General features: G+C 39.9%; 1 protein-coding gene across 3 annotated transcripts in view; it reads right to left on the reverse strand.

Moving 5' to 3' along the window:
* The window catches only part of LOC126060498 (NXPE family member 1-like), a 79,942-nt gene that overhangs the window by 45,892 nt on the left and 12,677 nt on the right, over nucleotides 1-21,373 (reverse strand). The window contains exon 1 of one of the 3 annotated variants that reach the window (XM_049856669.1): nucleotides 10,152-10,228. The exons of 1 other annotated variant lie outside the window; for it this stretch is intronic. The gene's annotated coding sequence lies outside the window, so the exon portion shown is untranslated. Of the gene's footprint in view, nucleotides 1-10,151; nucleotides 10,229-21,373 lie in introns of those variants that run through there. One more of the 3 variants, XM_049856674.1, reaches the window with a different exon arrangement.

A 21,373-nucleotide genomic window follows, 5' to 3' on the forward strand; every position in this document is an offset into this window, starting at 1 on the left:
AACTCCACACACACGCACACACCCATTGCTGCCCCGTAGGGTTTCCAAGGAGCAGCTGGTAGATTCAAATTGCCAATATTTTGGTTAGCAGCCAAGCTCTTAAGCCCTGGGCCACCAGGGCTCCAGGCTAGAACTCCAGTATAATGCTAAATGGGAGTGGTGAGAGCAGGCATGCTTGTTTTGTTCTCATTATTTTATTTTTAACTTGAAATTTGTCTCTGAAACTTTGTTCCTCCTTTTTGAACCACTCTTCTCTTTTACTCCCATAACCAACAACCCTGATCTCTTTGCCTGCCTATTGACTACCCCTTACCCACATTTTAGTTAGAATTGTTGCTTTCTCTTTCAGTGATCCTGATGTGGGAGTCAGATGCTCCTCATATGTTTTCTCACTGCACTCTGTATTTCTTCAGTTGTAGCACTTACCACAATTACAGTTAGAAGCAGAAAACTTAATTCATCAGAATCTTTTGGGGGAAGACTTGAGTCAGCTGATGGGACCACAAGAATTTGCTTATGTTACAAAAGATAATCTGTAAAATGCCTTTAAAGGAAGTGGGTCCTGTTATCTGGGTGGGGGAGGAGGGACAGTTTTTGTTTTGCTGAGCACCGCCAGTCGCCCTTGAGTGGATTCTGACTCATGGTAACCTCATCTGTGTCAGGGTAGAACCGTGTTCTACAGGGTTTTCAATGGCTGAGTTTTTGGAAGTAGATCACCAGGTCTTTCTTCCAAGGTGGCTCTGAGTAGAGTCACACCACCAAACTTTTGGTTAGCAGCTGAACTTGTGAACCATTTGCGCCACTCAGGGATTCCAAGTATGAAATTTGAAAGTAGAAACTCCTTCAGAATTGAACAGCTATACATAAGAAAGAAGAGATGATCCAACAAGGTGAGGTACTGCATGAGGAAAGCGGAAGAGAAGGAGAGAGGAAGATTTAGTGAGAGGGAAAGGAGAGATAGGAAAGTTTCTCCCAACCATGTCCATGCTAGTATTGTCATGGAGAACAGAAATAAGATTATATGCATTTTAGATAGGCCCTCCCCTCTCTCTGTTACCTAATCCTCAGTGAAGTAAGTCTAGATTACGTAAAAAGCTTTTGTGTGAGTGGATTCATTTGGTAGAATACAAAGTGGCTCTGTGTTTTGAATCTGATTGGTACAGAGCAAAAATAGGAACTGCACATGCAAAACAAAAGCTAGCAAACTAAAGATCACCTTTTATCTGGTTAGCCTTTGGGGAGTCCAAGATGAAATTGTTTTAAATAGGATGCAGTTTCTAGAAGCAACTCATATTAAATCACTACCTTAGTTTGGGTAGGTAGTTGGTTTCTAGAAATTTGTCCGTTTCCTCTAGGTTTTCAAATTTGTTGGAGTATAGTTTTTCGTAATACTCTGTTATGATCCTTTTTATTTCAGTTGGGTCTGTTGTAATGTCACCATTTCATTTCTTATTTGGGTTATTTGCGTCCTCTTCTGTTTTTCTTTTGTCAATTTGGCCAGTGGTTTGTTGATTTGGTTGGTTGATCCTTTTGAAGAACCAACTTTTGGTTTTGTTGATTCTTTCTGTTGTTTTTCTATTCTCTATTTCATTTATTTCTGCTCTAATCTTTATTATTTCCTTTCTTCTGGTTGCTATGGGCTTCTTCTGCTTTTCTCTTTCTATTTGTTTGAATTGTGTGGGTAATGTTTTGATTTTGTTCCTTCTTTTTTTTTGATGTGTGCATCTATTGCTATAAACTCCCCTCTGAGCACTGCCTTTGCTGTGTCCCAAAGGTTTTGGTATGGCGTGTTTTCATTCTTATTTGATTCTAGGAATTTTTTGAGTCCGTCTTTGATTTCTTCTATTACCCAGTGGTTCTTAAGCAGGGTGTTACTCAGTTTCCATATATTTGATTTTTTTCCTTGCTCTTCCCGTTATTAATTTCAACTTTGATGGTATTGTGATCAAAGAAGATACTTTGTATTATCTCAAAGTTTTGGATTTTTTTGAGGGTTGCTTTGTGGCCTAAGGTGTGGTCTATTCTGGAGAACGTTCCATGTGTGCTGGAAAAGAATATGTACTTTGTTGCTGTTGGGTAGAGTGTTCTACATATGTCTATGAGGTCAAGGTGGTTGATTGTGGACTTTAGATCTTCTGTATCTTTGTTGAGTTTCTTTCTAGATGTTCTGTCCTTTACCGAGAGTGGCATGTTGAAGTCTCCTGCTATTATTGTGGAACTGCCAATTTCTCTTTTCAGTGCTGTTAGAGCTTGTTTTATGTATTTTGGATCCCTGTCGTTGGTTACGTCCTCATGGTGGATTGTCTCTTTCATCATTGTATAAAGTCCTTCCTTGTCTTTTATGGTGGATTTTGTTTTAAAGTCCATTTTATCTAAGATTTATTGCCACTTCTGTTCTTCTTTGGTTGCTGTTTGCTTGGTATGTTTTTTTCTATTCTTTGATTTTTAATAGATTTATGTCTTTGTTTCTAAGTTGTGTCTCTTGTAGACAGCATATTGATGGGACCTGTTTTTTTAAATCCATTCTGTTACTCCCTGCCTCTTTATGGTGCATTTAAGCCATCTGTGTTCAATGTGATTATAGATAGGTGTGAGTTTATTGCTGTCATTTTGTATTTTAGTCATTTTTTTGTAATGCCGACATTTTCTTTGTTCGTCTTTTCTGTTCTGAATTCCTTTCTTTCATTTTTGTAGATTTTGTGTTTACTGAGACTTTATGTTTTTCTTTATTTTGATGAGTAGGTTTTTTAACTTTCTCTGCAGCTACCTTGAAATTTACCCCTATATTCCTAAGTTTAAACCAGCCTTTAATTACTTGATAATGCCTTGACTTCCTGTCCATTTGAAAGTTCAATACCTACAGCGTTTATTCCCCCTTTCATTGTTCTTACGTTGTTGTCATTTACAGAGTGATGTCTCTGGTTCCCTGTTGTAAGTTTTTTAGTTTTATTTTATCCTTGAGAGTTCATTACCTAGATTGGTATCTGACTGATGCTGTCTTAGGTGCTAGATTCAAGTTGTTATCTGATGTTGTTGGTTCTCTAACCAAAGGACCCCCTTTAATAATTCTTGTAATTTTGGTTTGGTTTTTATATATTCCCTTAATTTCTGTTTGTCTGGAAATGTCCTAATTTCACCAGCATATTTGAGGGAGAGTTTTGCAGGATATATTATTCTTGGTTGAGACAGTTTTTTTCCTTCAAGATTTTGTATAAGTCATCCCATTGCCTTCTTGCCTGCATGGCTTCTGCTGAGTAATCAGAGATTTGTTTTATTGTTTCCCCTTTGTATGTGACTTTTTGTTTTCCTCGAGCTGCTCTCAGGATTCTTTCTTTGTCTTTGGTTTTAGCAAAAGTGATTATGATATCTTGGTGTTTTTCTTTTGGGATCTACCGTACATGGGGTTTGTTGAGCTTCTTGGATTGTCAGCTTTTCATCTTTCATGATATTGGGAAAGCTTCCTATCAGCAAATCTTCAATGGCCCTCTCTGTGTTTTCTGCTTTCTCCCCCTGTTCTGGAGCTCTAATCACATGCAAATTTTTGCTTTTGATTGTATCCCACATTGCTTTCAGGGTTTCTTCATTTTTTTCCTGATTTTTTCTCAAACAAAGTGGTATCTAAGAATTTGTCTTCGATTTTGCTCATCCTGTCTCCCCTTATTTCAGATTTGCTCCTAAAGCTTTCTCTTGCCCTGTCCGTTTCTGAGATCTTGTTTATCTTTTAGATTTGTAATTGCTGTTTTGTATGGTTTCTAGTTGTTTATTTGACATTTTGTTCCTGTATTGTTTTCCTGATTTCTTCCATTGTTTTGTCTGTCTTTTCCATGGTTTTGTCTATTTTTTCCTTATTTTTGTCAGCATTTTCCTTCATCTGTTCAAGAACCCTAAATATTAGAGTTTTGAATTCCCTATCAGGTAGTTCCAGTGCCTGATAAAGCACAAGAAAGTCCTCTGATGTTTTATTTTGGTTGCTTTCTGGGGCCATCGTCTCCTGTTTTTATTATTATTATATGTTTTAATATTGTCTGATGTCTCAGGACATTCAGGAATTATTTTCTTCATTTATTGATTGTGGATATGATTGTTCCATCCTGTTTTTTATTTTATTTGATTGTCTCTGCAGGTGGGCTGGCTATGTTTCGTTGCTTGCTCGTCTGTGGGCACGATACTTCTCAGCACCTTGTCCAGGGGGACAGGGCTGGGCACTCAGCTATGGTGCAGCAGGACAGGTCCAGTGGAGGTAAAAGGGCAGGGATGAGTAGTTTGCATCACAAACTGGGGAGGACAGGGAAGGGCTTGGGGGCATTACAGGGTGAGGTTCAGGGGACCATGTTGGTACTGCTCAGGGGCATGGCACTTGGCACATGGTACAGATAGGCAGGAGGGAAAGAGGATGTGATGTGCAGAGCTAAGTGGGCAGGTGAAAGAAGAGAGAGAAACAAAAGCAAAAAAAAAAAGTTTTTTAAGGCAAAAAATTGAACTAAAAAGATAAAAAGAAAAAAGTAAATAAAATAGTGGTATGGTAGGATTTGGTGGGTGGAGGTGGGGCCAACCGAGTGAGGCTGTGTGCTGTTGGCTCTCTTGATGAGTGATGTGGCTTGGCCTGTTGAGAAGTGGCATGGGTGGCATATGGGACTAGTTATAAGGGAGAAAGGAAAGGAGAGAGAGAAGAAACCAACAATCAAGCAAATAAAAAAAATAAGAACAATGAGAACAAAAAATGTGAGGGCACCAGCTGTTGGGGGTAGGGTAGAATTGGGATGGCAGTGAGCTGATGTGGCTTGGTACAGCTCATGAGGAAGGGGTAGAGGTAGTGCAGGGCTTAGATTGGAGGAAGAGGGAAAAGAAGAAGGGGAATGGTAAAGAAAAATAAAAAATATATATAGTGCTGAGGAAGCTGGCCTGTGGGGATGGCTCCGACCTGGGGAGTCCGTGTGCCAGACACTTTCTGGTTGAGTGGTACAGCACAGCCCACCAAGAAGTTGGGGGCAGTGCATGGGGCTGGGTGTATGGGAGAAAGGAAAGGAAGGAAGGGGGAGAGAAGAAACAATAACAGAGAAGAAGAAAATGAACAAGTAATCAATAAAATAGTGCTGAGGGAGCTGGTAGGTGACGATGATGCAGACCCAGGGAGGCTGCGAGCAGTGACTCTCCAACTGAATTGTGCAGCTCAGCCCCTCCAGAAGGGATGGGGGTGGTCCACAGAGGTGGGTGAGTGGGAGAAGGAAAAGGAAGGAAAAAAGAGAGAAAGAAGAAACAGAAAAAATAAGGAAGGAAAAAAAAAAAAGAAGAACAAAGCAAACAAAGCAAAAAATCACAGCCTGTTAAGAAGGGAAGGAGATGGTACACAGGGTTAGCTGGGAAGGAGAAAGGAAAGGAAGGAAGGAAGGGAGAGAGAAAGCAGCAACAACAAAAGCCTAAATAAATAAATAAATAAACAAGCAAAAATACAAACCAAAAAACAAAAAAATGGTGCTGAAGGGGCCAGCTAGTGGAGGTGGGGTGGACCCCAGCAGCAGTGAGCTAGTGTCTTTCCGGCTGAGAAACCATGGCCCGTTGGTAAGCAGTGGAGGCTGCATAGAGGGAAGAAGGATGGGGAGTGGGAAAGTAAGTATCCCTGGTTAAAGGGTGCTCCATCTCCTGCTGGGGAGCTCTGTGGAGTTACCTTCCTGTACTCCCTGTCTGAAGTACTTGGTGGCTGAGGTCCAAGATGGTGAATCTAGGCAGCAGTGAGCTGGTACCTCTCTGGCAAAGGGACCATGGCCTGTTGGCAAGTGGCATGGGCCTTGTACAGGGAAGAAGAATGTGGGGCTGGAAAGTGTGTATTTCTGGTTACCGGGTACTCCATCTCCTATTGGGAGCTCTGTGAAGTTGCTTTCCCATAATCCCTGTCTGAGTTCTTTGATGGCTGTAGCCAAAGATGGCAAATCCGGCCACGTTAGCTAGTATGGGACCTCCATTCTGTAGCTTTCCTTGTTCCCTGTTCTCTGTCAGTTTCTTACTCTATTCAGTGCTTGATCGAGTTCTTTATTCCTTTATTTGGTACTTAGGGTTCCAGAATTGGAACCAACATTTAGGTTGTTTACAGTTTGGGGCTTACATCATTCAGGCCTCTTCATAGAAACCAGACCAGTAGGCTATATATGTATAAAGAAATATTAGAAATTGACTCACATGACTGTGGAGTCTGGCAAGTCTGAAAGCTGTAGGGAAGGCTGGCATGCTGGAAATTCAGCAGGAGTTGATGCTGCAGCCTTAAGGCAGAATTTCTTCCCTGGGAAACCTCAATTTTTGTGCTTACAGCCTTCCAACAGATTGGATGATGCCCACCTGCATTATCTAGAGTTATATCCTATACTTAAAGGCAACTGATTATAGGTGTTAAGCACATCTACAAAATACCTTCACCTAGATTAGTGTTTGATAGAATAACTGGGCACCATAAAAAAAAAAATAGCCAAATTGACACATAAAACTACCTATCACAGGGCTATTGCGAATGGAACTGCTATGAATATTCATATGCAGTTCTCTGTATGGAAAAAGATTTTCATTTTTCTCGATACCCAAGAATGGAATGACTGGATCATATCATAAGTAAATGTTTAACTTTTTACACATCTACAAAAACATTTATTGCTTTGGATTTGTAGGTAAATTTGGGGAGAATTGCTCTCTTAACAATATTGAGTATTTCAGTTTACAAACATAGTTTATCTCTCACTTTAAACTGTAGAGATTTGGTTTTATGCATTGCAGGGTGGATCTTCAGAAAGCCTGAGCTTTTTACCAACTCCTGTACTTTACTGGGAAGCAAACTACAAACTGTCCATTGCAATGGACAATAGATAAAATCTCTATTCAGTTCTTTTCAGTCTTCCAGCTGTTGTTTTCTGCCATACTGCTTAGATTTCCCCTGGGCACAGATAGATCAGGGATTAGTAAAGGGTTAAAATAGATAGTGATTTATACCCAGATTTTGAGCCTCTTCTCTCTGAGGCTTGTGTCCTTTCTGGGATATTCCTGCTCAATTTCCAACCACTCTGATTGCTTTGAACTCCATCATCTGATACCTCTGAGCCATAAGTCTGCAGTTTCTGGATTGAGTTCAAGGTGCCATGCACAGTATAGCCTGAGGTGTGTCCAAGGGGAGGAGGTGTGAAAGTGTGACCCTTACCCAGCATGGTTCCCTTCTTTTAAGGGTCACATCCCTTCCAGTTTCTGCCAGTTTTGGGCCATTCTCCAATGCTTTCAAATAATTCTCTCTCTCTCTCTATATATATATTTTCCAGAATTTAATATCATTATCTCTGAGAAAGTTAGTCCCATATAAGCCAGCCTGCAATTACAGCAAGTGGAACTGCTGTGTAATTTTATCTTACTATTTGATTATTTGTCCTATCTGTTTTCAATTCCATTTTCTCTCCTTTGTTGACTCCTTTTGTGTCAATAAAAGTTCTTATTTTTTAGTATTTCATTTCTACCCTCAGTTAGCTTGTCAGGTATATGTTCTTTTACTCTACTTTAGAAATTTCAACATGCATCTTTTCCTTAATGAAATCTAATGTGAACTGGTACTTTTACTAACTCCCAGAGCACGGAGAACCTTAGAAAATGAAAACTCCATGTCCATTTAACCCCTTCACATTTTTTTTTTTTTTTGCTTTCATCATTGAGTATTTTAATTCTAGAAATACTTAAAACTCCATAATATGTTATTACTATTATTTTGTATAATCTAAAAAAAAAAAATTCTATTCATTTAGATACATTTACACACAATTTCCCTTTCCATTTTTTTTAAATTCTTCATGTATTTCTGTGCTGTCATTTGGGAGCATTTTTCTTCTGCTTGAAGAAGTGCCTATGTGTTTCTGTAAGTCTGACTCGCCTAGTGGTAAATTCTTAAAATTGCATTTTCCCCTCTTAGTTTGCTTGATTTTTGAGAGATATAGTTGCTAGGTATATAAAACTATACAGGTTTTTTGTTTATGTGAATTTTATTTTGGTCGGCATTTTGAATGTATTATTCAGTTTTCCTTTTCTCTAATTACCCTTTGTTCTTACTTTCTCTCTGGGACCTTAGCCTCTCAAACCCTTACTGGTTTGGTAGTTTTCTGATGCTTCAAACAGATTGAAAAACAATTATCCAGCTTTTCTAGTTGTTCTTGACAGAATATTTGGTCTAATACAAGCTAGTCTGCCATTTGGGGGGCAAAAATTATATGTATAATTTTATATAGAATTCTGTATCTATAGGAACTCTATATCTGCCTTCCCACCTAACTTCCTACCTACCTACCTAACCACTCACCCTTCCACCCACCAACACACCCACCCACCTAGCTGCTAACTGAGAGGTTGGTGGTTCAAACCCACCCAGTGGCTCCATAAGAGAAAGACCTGGCGATCTAGTCCTGGAAAGATTACAGCCTAGAAAACCCAATGGGGCAGTTTTATTCTGTCACATGGGGTCACTATAAGTTGAAAATTGTCTCGACGGCACCTAACAACAACAATGTATGTGTATGTATATACATTACATATAGTGTTATTTTAATTTAATTTTCTAAATAAATCTTTATATAGCCGGTATATAGAAATGCAAGTGTTTTTTTTTTTTTTGTACTGATTTTATATCATCATAGATCTGCTACAAAGATGATTGACAGTGGTCATATTGGGCACTTTTGTCTTGTTCCATTACTAATTTCAATATTTCATCATGTTTGATTAAATGTATGATGTTTGATATATGATATTTTTTGATATATATGATTTTTTTATGCCTTCTGTTAGATTAAGGAGGTTGCTTCTATTCAGTTTTTTTTAATCATTAAATGGATGTTGAATTACTGTCAAAGGCTTTTTCTGATTTGTTGCAGTGATTATGCTTTTTTTCTCCATTTACCTGTAAATGTAGTGAATTACATTAATAGCTTTTCTAAAGTTAAGCTACCCTAGCATTGTCAGTGGAAATCACCTTGTTCATAATATATAGATCACATTTTTCCACATAATTCTGTTGCACTGTTTGTAAGAGTACATATTAATATAATCATTTTTTAAAGCAGTGTGACAAAAATTTTAATAAATTATGTATGCCTATGTCATAATTCCAAGAAATCTGAACTGGGTGTATCACAGAGCACTGTCAGGTCCATAAAGAATCACATACAAAGCTTTATTTCAGTTGTTTGTGTATCTGTGTGTGCAGTGGTGGGGAATTAGATAGACTTTAGTATGCACTAATATGAAATGGGTAAGAAAAAATATAGAGTATGTGTACTCTAGGATGCTATACAGCGCTTAGAAGCAACTCACTAGACTTACATAGAATATGAGGCATTCTTTGAAACATAGTGCTAAAGTTACAAAACTTTATCACAAGATTCTTTATGGAAATGAAAAACACACACAGAAAACACAATTCCAGGATATACGTACACATATTCAAAGACACAAATTAAAAAATATTCCTGCTTTCCTGCCTTTGTTTTGAAACATCCTGCTGCCCACTGGATGACTTGCCCACTACACCAATTCTGGGATGTACATACACATAATCAAAGACACAATTCAAAAAAAAAAAAAAAAACTCCCTGCTTTGCTGCCTTTGTTTTGAAACATCCTGCTGCCCCTGGATGACTTGCCCCCTACACCAATCCGAACTCTTGACCACATATGAGCTGTTCCACATTCTAGTTCCTGTCACATGTTTAGACATCTCCCACCCAGGCAATGTCACACATAAAAGAAGGCAAAGAAATATTATCGTAGACATAGTTTTGACATACTTTTCCCTTTCTCCAACTAGATGTTAAGCTGAGCAACTATAGTTGCCTATAGATGTTTGTCCCTCATGGGGCATTGGATAACCTTCCTAGTTGGTTATTAGAAATGTATTTAATCTTCAGGCCATGGCATAGTCAAACTCAGCCTGTCCTGTCAGGCCATCAGTTTTTCTCTGCCGTTTTTTGTTTGCCTCCCACAATTTTGTTCTGACCCTTTCCCCTTTTCTTCTCTCCCTCAGACCTGTGGCAAACATAATCTTCCTAATTTCTTTTGCTTTACTTTTTTCCCTCCCTCACTGACTACAGGCAATATTAGAGATAAGAAAATGAACAGTTTCCATAGTTTTGGTTACTCACTTGTTTTAATGTTTTCCTCACTGGATTTTCACTGAATAATTGGAAAAGTATCTGTGAGCTCTTAACTGGCTCTTGTGGCTGCATAAAACTGGTTTCTTCTTGTCTGTGAAGTATGTTTATTTTCATTGGTTGCTATTTTTTGTTACTTGGTTTATTACTGTCCTGGGTGTAGATTTAAAGAGGCAGTAAAGAAAAGTGTAGCTAAGAAATGATATAATTCCACAGACTCTTAACTGGGTTAACTGGGTGTTTCCCAGGTACTCTTTGAGATTCCTGTTTCTCTCTCTGTTACCAGGGACCCTCGGGCATGAAAATATCTTAGTTTTAACAAAACTAAGGTCCTTTAGGTCATTGTGTAAAAATATTCCAACGGCTGTATTGTATGGTTAGATATTCCTCTGGGGTCTCAGCTCCAAATAAGAGGACATATTGTCAGTGTACCTCACGCAGAGAGCTGGTGGGTGGTTGAGATATTTCTACCAGTTTGAAAAGGCTCTCTAGTAGGTACAGAAGGATATTTGCTCTGTAGGGTAGGCAATGATGATGTGGCTCAATTTCCTGCTGAGGAGGCTCTTCTCCATGCTTCAGGCTCTTACCCCCTAGCATCTTCACTTTTGTCATGTGACTAGTGCTTCAGCTCTGAAATATTCAGCTCCAGCTTCATCTCCATTTCTACATCTGGATCCCCAAACCCTTGGGCCAATTTCTAGGATTTGTCTTTGAAAATCAAAAGTGATGTGTACTCAGCAACCTTAACAAAATGCTTCTCAAACTATCTGTGGTGAAGGACAAGTCATTTATTTATGTTTAAAATTTCCAAACTGTAACCCACCATTATGAAAATATAATGAAGATCTGCTTGAACATCACGGCAATGTCAAATTGCCTTGAAAGTTTCAAATGCCTACTCTAAATTTCTGTATTTATCTTGATGAGGACTAATAACAAACAGCCTGCAGACTGGCATTGGTTTATGGACCACATTTTGAGAAGAACGGCTGTAGAGAAAGCCTATGTTAAGAAAAGCAAGTGGTAGAAATCACAGGACAGGAGGTCACAGTAAAGAGGTCTTTAGCCTGGAGCTTGAGAAGACAGGGCACGTCTTATCTGGGCATTCTATATCCCTACATTCCTTTTGCATGTCGAGGCTTTTGGCACAGTCGCAGTATAGCAATACTTACTGTATTGATGAATTTGATAATGTTTACAATAATGAAGAATTAAATCATTACACCCCAAATAATAATGAAGAATTAAATCATTCCACCCCAAATGGATATCTGTTAATCCACTCATTTGTTCATTAAACATTTGCTTAGTACCTATTATATTTTGGGTGCTAGTGATACAAACACGAACAATAAAATATTATTTTTGCTCTTAAGAAGCTCATAGTCTAGTGGTCCCAGGGTGATGATATTTATCGCATCAGTAAACTTGTTACTAGGACACTCTATCCTACACAAAGCTCCACCTGCCACCCACGCACTGCAATCTCATGTGTAGACACTTCTTGAGGACAGTATGCCCATCTGGTGAGTCACCTTCCAGGTGTCATATGCAGAGTGGAGACGTCCTAGTCTTGGTTCTAGATTCATGGATATAGCCTGTGTAGAAGTAACTGTTAAAGGAGAGAAAAGTTAGTCATTATAGTCTCCTAAGATTACTTTGTTTTATATTAAAATAGATATTCCAGCATCTCCGTTGTTTATGTTTTCCTTTGCTTTTATCCTTCTTGTGTCATTGTGTTTTAAATATATCTTTTGAACGGCTTGAAGATGGGCTTTATTTTCTTTAATTTAGAAGTCACTAACATTGCACCCTGGTGGCACAAACAGTTAAGTGCACCTCCAAGGGAGGAGGAACTGGCGATCTGCTTCTGTAAAGATTACAGCCAAGGAAACTCTATGGGAAAAGATTAGTTCAAAGGACTAATGGAACACAACTACCATGGCCTCCACCAGACTGAGTCTGGTACAGCTAGATGGTGCCCAGCTCCACCACTGACTGCTATGACAGGGATCACAATAGAGGGTCCTGGACAGAGCTGGAGAAAAATGTAGAACAAAATTCTTACTCACAAAAAAAGACCTGACTTACTGGCCTAACAGAGACTGGAGAAACCCTAAGAGTATGGCCCCTGGACACCTTTTTAGCTCAGTAATGAAGACACTCCTAAGGTTCACCCTTCAGCCAAAGATTGGACAGGCCCATAAAACAAAGCGAGACTAAAGTTGCACAACAGCCTAGGGGCAAGGACAAGAAGGCAGGAGAGGACAGGAAAGCTGGTAATAGGGAACCCAAGGTCAAGAAGGGAGAGTGTCGACATATCATGGGGCTGTTAACCAGAGTCATGAAACAATACATGCACTAACTGTTCAATGAGAAGCTAGTTTGTTCTGTAAACCTTCACATAAAGTACAATTAAAAAAAAAAAAGAAAGAAAACCCTATGGGGCAGTTCTACTCTATCGCATGGTGTTGCTCTGAGTCTAAATCAGATCAATGGCACCTAACAACAACATCTACATTTAATAGGAGAATTTGGTCCATTTATAGTTTTACGATTACAGATGTTTGAATTTTTTTCTGCCATCTTATTTCTTTTGCTTTATAGTTACCATTCTCTCTCTCTTTTTCCCCCCTCTTTCCTTTCCTCCTACTGGAGTGATTACATTATCTTTGTTCTAATTTTTCTGCTCCCTAGTTTTGAAATTTTTAGCATGTATATGTAAATACATACATACATACACATATGTATTTTCAGGTAGTAGAATTAAAAAAAATGAACATGGATATTTAACAAAATTTAAAATTAATCAGCATCTCTTGCCCCTCCTTTTCCATATAAAAGGACATTTAGCTCCCATTATCTCTTTTTGTATTATGTTCTATTGTTTTATCTAATATTTATTTCAACCTTGTTTTTAATTCCCCCTAATTAAAAATAGGAAACCCTGGTGGCATAGTGGTTAAGTGCTATGGTTGCTAACCAAGAAGTTAGCAGTTCAAATCTACCAGGTGCTCCTTGGAAACTCTGTGGGGCTGTTCTACCCTGTCCTGTAGGGCCACTATGAGTTGATGGCAGTGGCAAGTCGATTCTGATTCACCGCGACTCCACTGGGTTTTCAATGGCTGATTTTTTGGAAGCACATCACCAGGCCTTTCTTCCAAGGTGCTTATTAATGAACTTGAACCACCAATTTTTCGGTTAGTGGCTGAGCACATTAACTGTTTGCACCACCAGAAAATCCAATCAGTCACTATTATTATAATTGTCTAACAGCACTTATCCACTTAACAAATATTTGTTGCATGTTTCTCAAGTGCCAGGCATTGTTCACATACATGAACAAAACAGGCACAAATGCCTACACTCATAATGGTTACATCTGAATGTGGGGAGAAGTAAGACATATTTTAAACAGTAATCATAATGAAACGAACTACGTTTTATATTACGTTAGAAGATGGTTGTAGTTGTTCTTAAGTGTCATTGACTCAATTTTCAACTCATGGCGACCCAATGTGATAGAGTAGAACTGCCCCGCAGGGTGTTCTAGGCTGTAATCTTTTCTCCTGATGCGGCAGGTGGGTTCGAACCACTGACCTTTCAGTTAGCAACCTAGCGCTTAACTATTGCACCATCAGGGCTCTTAGAAGATGATTAGCATGATGGGAAAAAAAATAGAGCTTGGTAAGGGAGATTAAGAGTGCAGTGTGGTGACGGCAGGAAAGTGGGCAATGGATTGAGATTTTAAATCGAATGGTTAAAGTAGACCTCTTTGAGTAGGTAATTGTTTAAACCAAGACTGGGTACAGGTGAGGAAAGTAGCAATGACGATGTGGTCGTTCACTGCTCTCAAGCGGACTCAGGCTCACGGCGACCTTGCGTGCAGCAGAATGTAAATGTGTCACCCAGCCCTGCTACATCCTGACAGTCACCATCATTGTGGTTACTGTGCTGTATCTGAGGAGGAATAACTCCATGAGGAGTATACATAATGCAGAACTCCTAGGGGGAAGCGTGCCTGGTATGTTTGAAGAAAAGCAAGGAGGCCAGCGTGGCTGGAGTGGAGTGAATGGTGAGGTAAAAGAAGATGAAGTAAGAAAAGTAAATGGGAGGAGGGGGGTGTCATATCATGACTGTTCAAACCCATGAGTTTACCAATTTGTTTAACTTGGCTTCTTTCATGCCACTCTTTTTTTTTTTTTTTTAGCTTCAATTTCCTTTCTCCTGAAATATATTTTTCAGAAGTTATTAAAGAAAAAAAAAAAAAAACGGATTTATTGAGGTTAATATATATTTCCACTACTCATCTATCACTTTATCAGCTCGGCTAGAAAGGGTGTAATTGTGTATTGGCAATGTCCATTCACGGGCTGCCTGTTAGCCTCACTGGGGTGTGCTCACAAGAGCCAGCAGGAGATCCCTGCCGGGGCTTTATGAGACCCGTGCAACAGACCCTGGTAACCAATGGCAAAGTGTATCGGGGACTTGAGAGCATCACCCATGCATCTGGGGCAGAACTGGGAATATCCAAAAAAATGGAACTCAATACCCTCTCTCTTGAGTGCACTGGGATCAAGTACCAGGATAGCACTTTCCTCTTTACTTGACTAAAAACTTTCAAGATCTCAGAATTTCATGAAATTATGAATAATCAGAATTAGAAAGTACTTTAAAGTCATATAATTTGACTCCCCAACCAACTTTTTAAAATAGGAATTTCAAAAAGATTTCATCTTCCAGTTGTTTTTTTTTTTTTTTTTTCAGCATCAAGAGCTACACAGACATAAATCTGTATTTAACCTCAGCTGGAGGTCTATTAGGTTTTTTTAGAAAGGCTATCTGCAAAGAAACTATGGTACATCTGAAAATGTACACCCCCCCCCCGACAAAGCCCTAGGATTAAAAAAATGGCTTTATCTACCTTAAACACTGATTTTTGTTTATTTGCAGAAAACAAGGTTTTACCATTCATTGTGGATTTAAAAGTAGTTGCAGTCCTGAAGCTCGACTTTAGTCTGAAGTTACTGAGGAAAGAGAAGATATCGAAGGCCTGCTGTAGATTGTCCGACGGAAACATCCAGTCACAGGGCTGCAGTTCAGTTTCCTAATTCAGTCCATAAGTCTCATCATTTATGCTGCGGCACCTGCCGCTCTCATAGGACTATCAAAGCAGAGGCTTAACCAGTATTCCCACCCTGCCCCCACTTCCACACTCTTTTTTTTAAAGGTATGGCCCACTTCTTAATTATCTATTCTAATGGAAGTATCCAAAAGTAAGTCCATTTAACTACATTTCACGATTTTATTTCTTGTTCCCTGAGCATACACTGATCAGGGTGGAAGGGAGGTGGCACTCAGGCTGATAATCCACAGCATTGCCACATAAGGGTGATGGGTAGAAGGCAGCAACCCTGTGAAAATGCTCAGCTGGGGACAGTGTTTCACCCTTCACAGAGACAAGGCAGCTTGTCTGTGAGAGACTCTCAAGCCACTGTCTGAGCAGCAGTAGCTAGGGGCACAGTCACACTGAAGAACAGGGAAACCAAGGGCTCCCCTGAGCACATTCTTCAAGATAGTGAGACTGAGACATGGGGGTCAGTGAGTTGCTAAACAGACACTCCCGATACCAAATAAGCAACCTCTAGACTTCTGGAAATCCTGGTGGCATAGTGGTTAAGTGCTATGGCTGCTAACCAAGAGGTCGGCAGTTCACATCTACCAGGCGCTCCTTGAAAACTCTATCGGACAGTTCTACCCTGTCCTATAGGGTCGCTGTGAGTCGGAATCAACTCGACAGCAGTAGGTTTGGTTTGGTTTTTTGGTTTAAGAGACTTCTAAGAGAAGGAGAGATGGTGAGGAGGACTGGAAGTCATTTCTCCTGGTTTGGAGAGCAGTGGTTCTTCCAGTATAGCCATTACAGAACCAGTAAGCTCAGGGGAGACAGCGTTCAAGTCAGCGCTTCCACTCAGTTGGAAGCATTAATCTTGGGTGAGCGCCACATTCTCCCATCTGCAAAAGAGTCACTTGAGTTGCTCACTCCTAAAACTCAACAACTCTCCATTCGCCCAGCAGTGAATATAATAGGATGATAGGCAGGTGGCAGGAAAACAGTTCACTACTGGCCACAGGGTCTACAGCCCTAATTCTCCCACACCCAGCTCACCTACTAGGTTGTTTTTAACCAATGCTGTTGCTTGGTAACAGCTTTCAGCAGATTTGAAATAGATTTCTTCCTCTAATTGTTCATCAGATAAAAATGAGTAGGGAAGAAACCAAAGGGTAAGGCAGCAGAAGGAAAAATCTAGGAGGTCACATGCAGGATCATCCAAAAGCTGCCCAGAGTATCCTGACTGCAGCCGCCTGAGAAAACTGCCCCAGACCAGAAAACTGAAGGCAGAGCGGAAGTCTTCAAGGCTGATCTCCTGCCAGGAACCCCGCCCCATCACCCTCTGCTGGTGAGATCTGGTATAGGCTCCTGAACCTCTCTCAGCCTGTTCCTTCTCTGTTATAATGGAGACAAGACCATTGGCATAGCAGTCATTGTGAACGTTAAATGGAATAAATGCACAGCAGTGTCTTCAGTGCTGGACACATAGCCTGTACTAGACAAGAATTTGTTAAATAAATGAGTGGTCATAGATGTTCATTCTGTCACCTTCAGAGGTCATCCGTTACTTCTGCCAGGCCCCACGCTAAGCACTTGACATATCCCACTGATGTCCTCAATGATCCAGTAGGAATTGTTACCCTCATTTTTTTAACGGAGGAGCAAACTGAGGAAGCAGAGGTTAAGTAACTTATTCAACATGACACAACTAGTAAGCGATTGAACCACAACTCAACCGGGTCTGCTTGACTTCAAAGCCTACATTCACCACCACTATACTCTTTATTTATCTTCAAAGGTACCTCAACCTCGTGACAATATGTGGAAATGTGTAAGTTAATGTATTGAAACATATAGACATTTTGAAAAGTTATAACTTCCAGTAGCCAAGTGCAACTGTTTCCTTTTTTATCGTGATAAATGGAGAAAAGATTGAGGTTGTGAAGGATTTCATTTTACTTGGATCCACAGTCAACACCCATGGAACCAGCAGCCAAGAAATCAAAAGACACATTGCATTGAGCAGATATGCCACAAAAGACTTCTTTTAAGTGTTAAAAAGCAAAGATGTCACCTTGAAGACTAAGGTGTGCCTGACCCAAGCCATGGTGTTTGCAATTGCCTCATATGCATGTGAAAGCTGGACAGTGAATAGAAACTCGTTGCTATCCCACAGCTCCTAACTACTACACCACCAGGGTTTCCTGGCAATGAATAAGGAAGACGGAAGAATTGACACCTTTGAATTATGGTGTTAGCAAAGACTATTGAATTTACTGCCAAAAGAACGAACAAATCTGTCTTGGAAGAAGTACAACCAGAATGCTGCTTAGAAGCAAGGATGGCGAGACTTCGTCTCACATACTTTGGACATGTTATCAGGAGGGACCAGTCCCTGGAGAAGGACATTATGCTTGGTAAGGTAGAGGGTCAGCGAAAAAGAGGGAGACCCTCAACGAAATGGATTGACACAGTGGCTGCAACAGTGGGCTTAAGCATAACAATTGTGACGATGGTGTGGCACCTGGCAATGTTGTACATAAGGTCACTATGAATCAGAACTGACTTGACGGCACTGAACAACAACTACTCCTCTGTCAGTTTTCCATACTCTGGTGGCTTGTGTGTTGCCATGGCGTTTGAAGACATGCCACTGATATTTCAAATACCATCAGGGTCACTTATGGTGGGCCAGTTTCAGTGGAAGTTCCAGACTTGGACAGACTAGGAAGAAAGGCCTGGTTATCTACTTTCAAAAATCAGGCAATGCTGGGGAAACTACTGGCCTCTGAGTTCTGCTCTCCTCCTTGCGTTGCAAAAACATTTAAGATTTTTAGGTACTCTTGGTGGATCTACCCCTTTATCATTATGAATTGACCGTCTTTATCCTAATGATATTCTTTGCTCTGAAATCTCCTTTGTGTGAAATTAAAATAGCCACTCCAGCTTCTCCTGATTAGTGTTAGCATGTTATGTCTTTTTCTGTCCTTTTACTTTTTATATTTGTGTGTTTCTTGTAGACAACCTATAACTGGATCTTGCTTTTTTATTCAATCTGATAAATTCTCCCTTTAAATTTAAATTAGACCTTTTACATTTAATTTGATTATTAGCATTTTTTTTTAACACCTACTGTCTTGCTATATGCTGTTTATCCCAGCTGTTCTTTGTTCCCTTTTTCCTCTTCTTCTGCCTTCTTTTTTGGTTTTGACTTTTAAAAAATTATTTCATTTTCACTCCATTGTTGGCTCATTAACTATAACTATTTTTTTGTGTTCATTTAACGGTTGTTTTCAGGTATACACTATACATCATTAACTTATCACAGTCTACCTCCAAGTGATTATTACACCATTTCATGTTGTCATGGATTGAATTATGTCCCCCCCCCCAAAAGTGTGTATCAATTTGGCTGGGCCACGATTCCGGGTATTGTGTGATTTTCCTATATGTTGTAAATCCTGCCTCCATGATGTTAATGAGGGAGGACGGGTGGCAGTTGTGTTAGTGATGCTAGACTGAAACTACAAGATTGGATTGTGTCTTGAGGCAATCTCTTGAGATATAAAAGAAAGAAGCGAGCAGAGTTGGAGACCCCATACCACCAAGAAAGCAATGCTGGAAGCAGAGCACATCCTTTGGACCCGGGGTCCCTGTGCGAAGAAGCTCTTTGTCTGGGGGAACATTGCTGAGAAGGCCGACAGAGAGAGAAAGCCTTTCCCTAGAGATGACACCCTGAATTTTGCCATTTTTCTACTTTACTGTGAAGAAATAAATTTCTCTCTGTTAAAGCCATCCACTTGTGGTATTTCTGTTATAGCAGCACTAGGTGACTAAACAAAAAAAACCCAAACTCGCTGCCGTCGAGTCAATTTCGACTCATAGCGACCCTATGGGACAGAGTAGAACTGCCCCATACGGTTTCCGAGGAGCGCCTGGTGAATACGAACTGCTGACCTTTTGGTTAGCAGCCGTAGCTCTTAACCACTACACCACCAGGGTTTCTACCAGGTGACTAAGACCCATGTATTGCATAAGAACCTTAGAACAAGGTACTCCTGTTTCTCTTCTACTGGCCTTTGTGCTATAGTTGTGATACATTTTACTGCCACATATGTAATAAATCCCATAATACTTTGTTATCATCTTCTCTTAAAATAGTTAAATTTAAAAAGGAAGTTTCAGTAGCAAGAAACATTTTTTAATATTTATGCATATGGTTGCTATTTCTGGTGCTTTTCATTCCTTTGTGTTGATCCGTATTTCCATCTGCTATCATTTTTCTTCTGGTTGTTGAGCTTCCTTAACATTCATAAAGGGCAGGTCTACTGGTGATGAATTATTTTAGCTTTGTATGTCAGCAAATGTCTTTTTTGCCTTTATTTTTCTGGGTATAGAATTCTAGGTTTGAAAGTGTTTTTCTTCCAGTACTTTGAAGATGCTGCTTTACTGTCTTCTGGCTTGCGTTGTTTTTCATAAGAGATCTGCTGGCATCCCTGTCTTTGTTCTTTATACGTGCTTTCTCAACAGTGGTGAAAGTGTCTCCAAGGGACAAAAATATTTTTTTGTTGTTGTTGGTAGAAAAATCCAACTTTTTTTTTTTTAAAATTGTACTTTAGATGAAGGTTTACAGAGCAGATTAGTTTCTCATTAAACAATTAATATAGTTTTTGTTATGTGACTTTGGTTGCCAAACCCATGACGTGTCAACCCTTCTTGACCTTGGGTTCCCCATTACCAACTTTCCTGTCCTCTCCTGCTTTCTTGTCCTTGCTCCTGGGCTATTGTGCCCGTTTATTCTCTTTTTGTTTTATGGGCCTGTCTAATCTTTGGCTGAAAGGTGAACCTCAGGAATGACTTCATTACTGAGTTAAAAGGGTGTCCAGGGCCGTGTTCTCGGGGGTTCTCCAGTCTCTGTTAGGCCAGTAAGTCAGGTCTTTTTTTGTGAGTTAGAATTTTGTTCTACATTTTTCTCCAGTTCTGTTCAGGACACTCGTTTGTGATCCTGGTCAGAGCAGTCAGTGGTGGTAGCCGGGCACCATCTAGCTGTACTGAACTCAGTCTGGTGGAGGCTGTGATAGTTGTGGTCCATTAGTCCTTTGGACTAATCTTCCTCTTGTGTCTTTGGTTTTCTTCATTCTCCCTTGCTCCAGACGGGATGGGACCAGTGGAGTATCTTAGATGGCGGTTCACAAGCTTTTAAGACCCCGGATGCTACATCTATAAACTATGTTATGCCAGTTGAGCTAGATGTCCCCTGAGACCATGGTCCCCAGCCTTCAGCCCAGTAATTCAGGCCCTCAGGGAGTTTGGATGTGTCTGTGAAGCTTCCAAAGCCTTGTGTTGGAAGTCAAGTTGTGCTGACTTCCCCAGTATTATGTACTGTCTTACCCTTCACAGAAGTTACCACTTATTTATTGTCTAGTTAGAGTTTTCCCTCCCCAACCCTCCCCTCACTCGTAACCAGCAAAGATGGTTCTTTTCAGTGTGTAAACCTTTTCATGAGTTTTTATAATAGTTGTCTCATATGGTATTTGTCCTTTCATGATTGACTTATTTCACTCAGCATAATGCCCTCCAGATTCATCCATGTCGTGAGATGTTTCACAGATTCGTTATTGTTCTTTATTGTTGCCTAATATCCCATTGTGCGTGTGTACCATAGTTGTTTATCCATTCATCAGTCGATGGGCACTTAGGCTGTTTCCATCTTTTTGCTATCGTGAACAATGCTGCAATGAACATGGACGTGCGTATGTCTGTTTGTGTGATGACTCTTATTTCTCTGGGATGTATTCCTAGGAATGACGTTATTGGATCGTATGGTATTTCTATTTCTATCTTTTTAAGGACGCGCCCTATCGATTTTCAAAATGGCTGAAGCTTTTTACATTCCCACCAGCGTGCATAAGAGTTCCAAGCTCCCCGCAGCCTCTCTAACATTTGTTATTTTGTTTTTTGATTCATGCCAGTAATGTCAGGGTGAGATGGTATCTCATTGTAGTTTTGATTTGCATTTCTCTAACGGCTGGTGATGGTGAGCATTTCTTCATGTGTCTGTTAGCCGCCTAAATGTCTTCTTTGGTGAAGTGTCTGTTCATAT

This window comes from Elephas maximus, chromosome 17 (assembly GCF_024166365.1).
Source record: "Elephas maximus indicus isolate mEleMax1 chromosome 17, mEleMax1 primary haplotype, whole genome shotgun sequence".
Taxonomy (NCBI): domain Eukaryota; kingdom Metazoa; phylum Chordata; class Mammalia; order Proboscidea; family Elephantidae; genus Elephas; species Elephas maximus.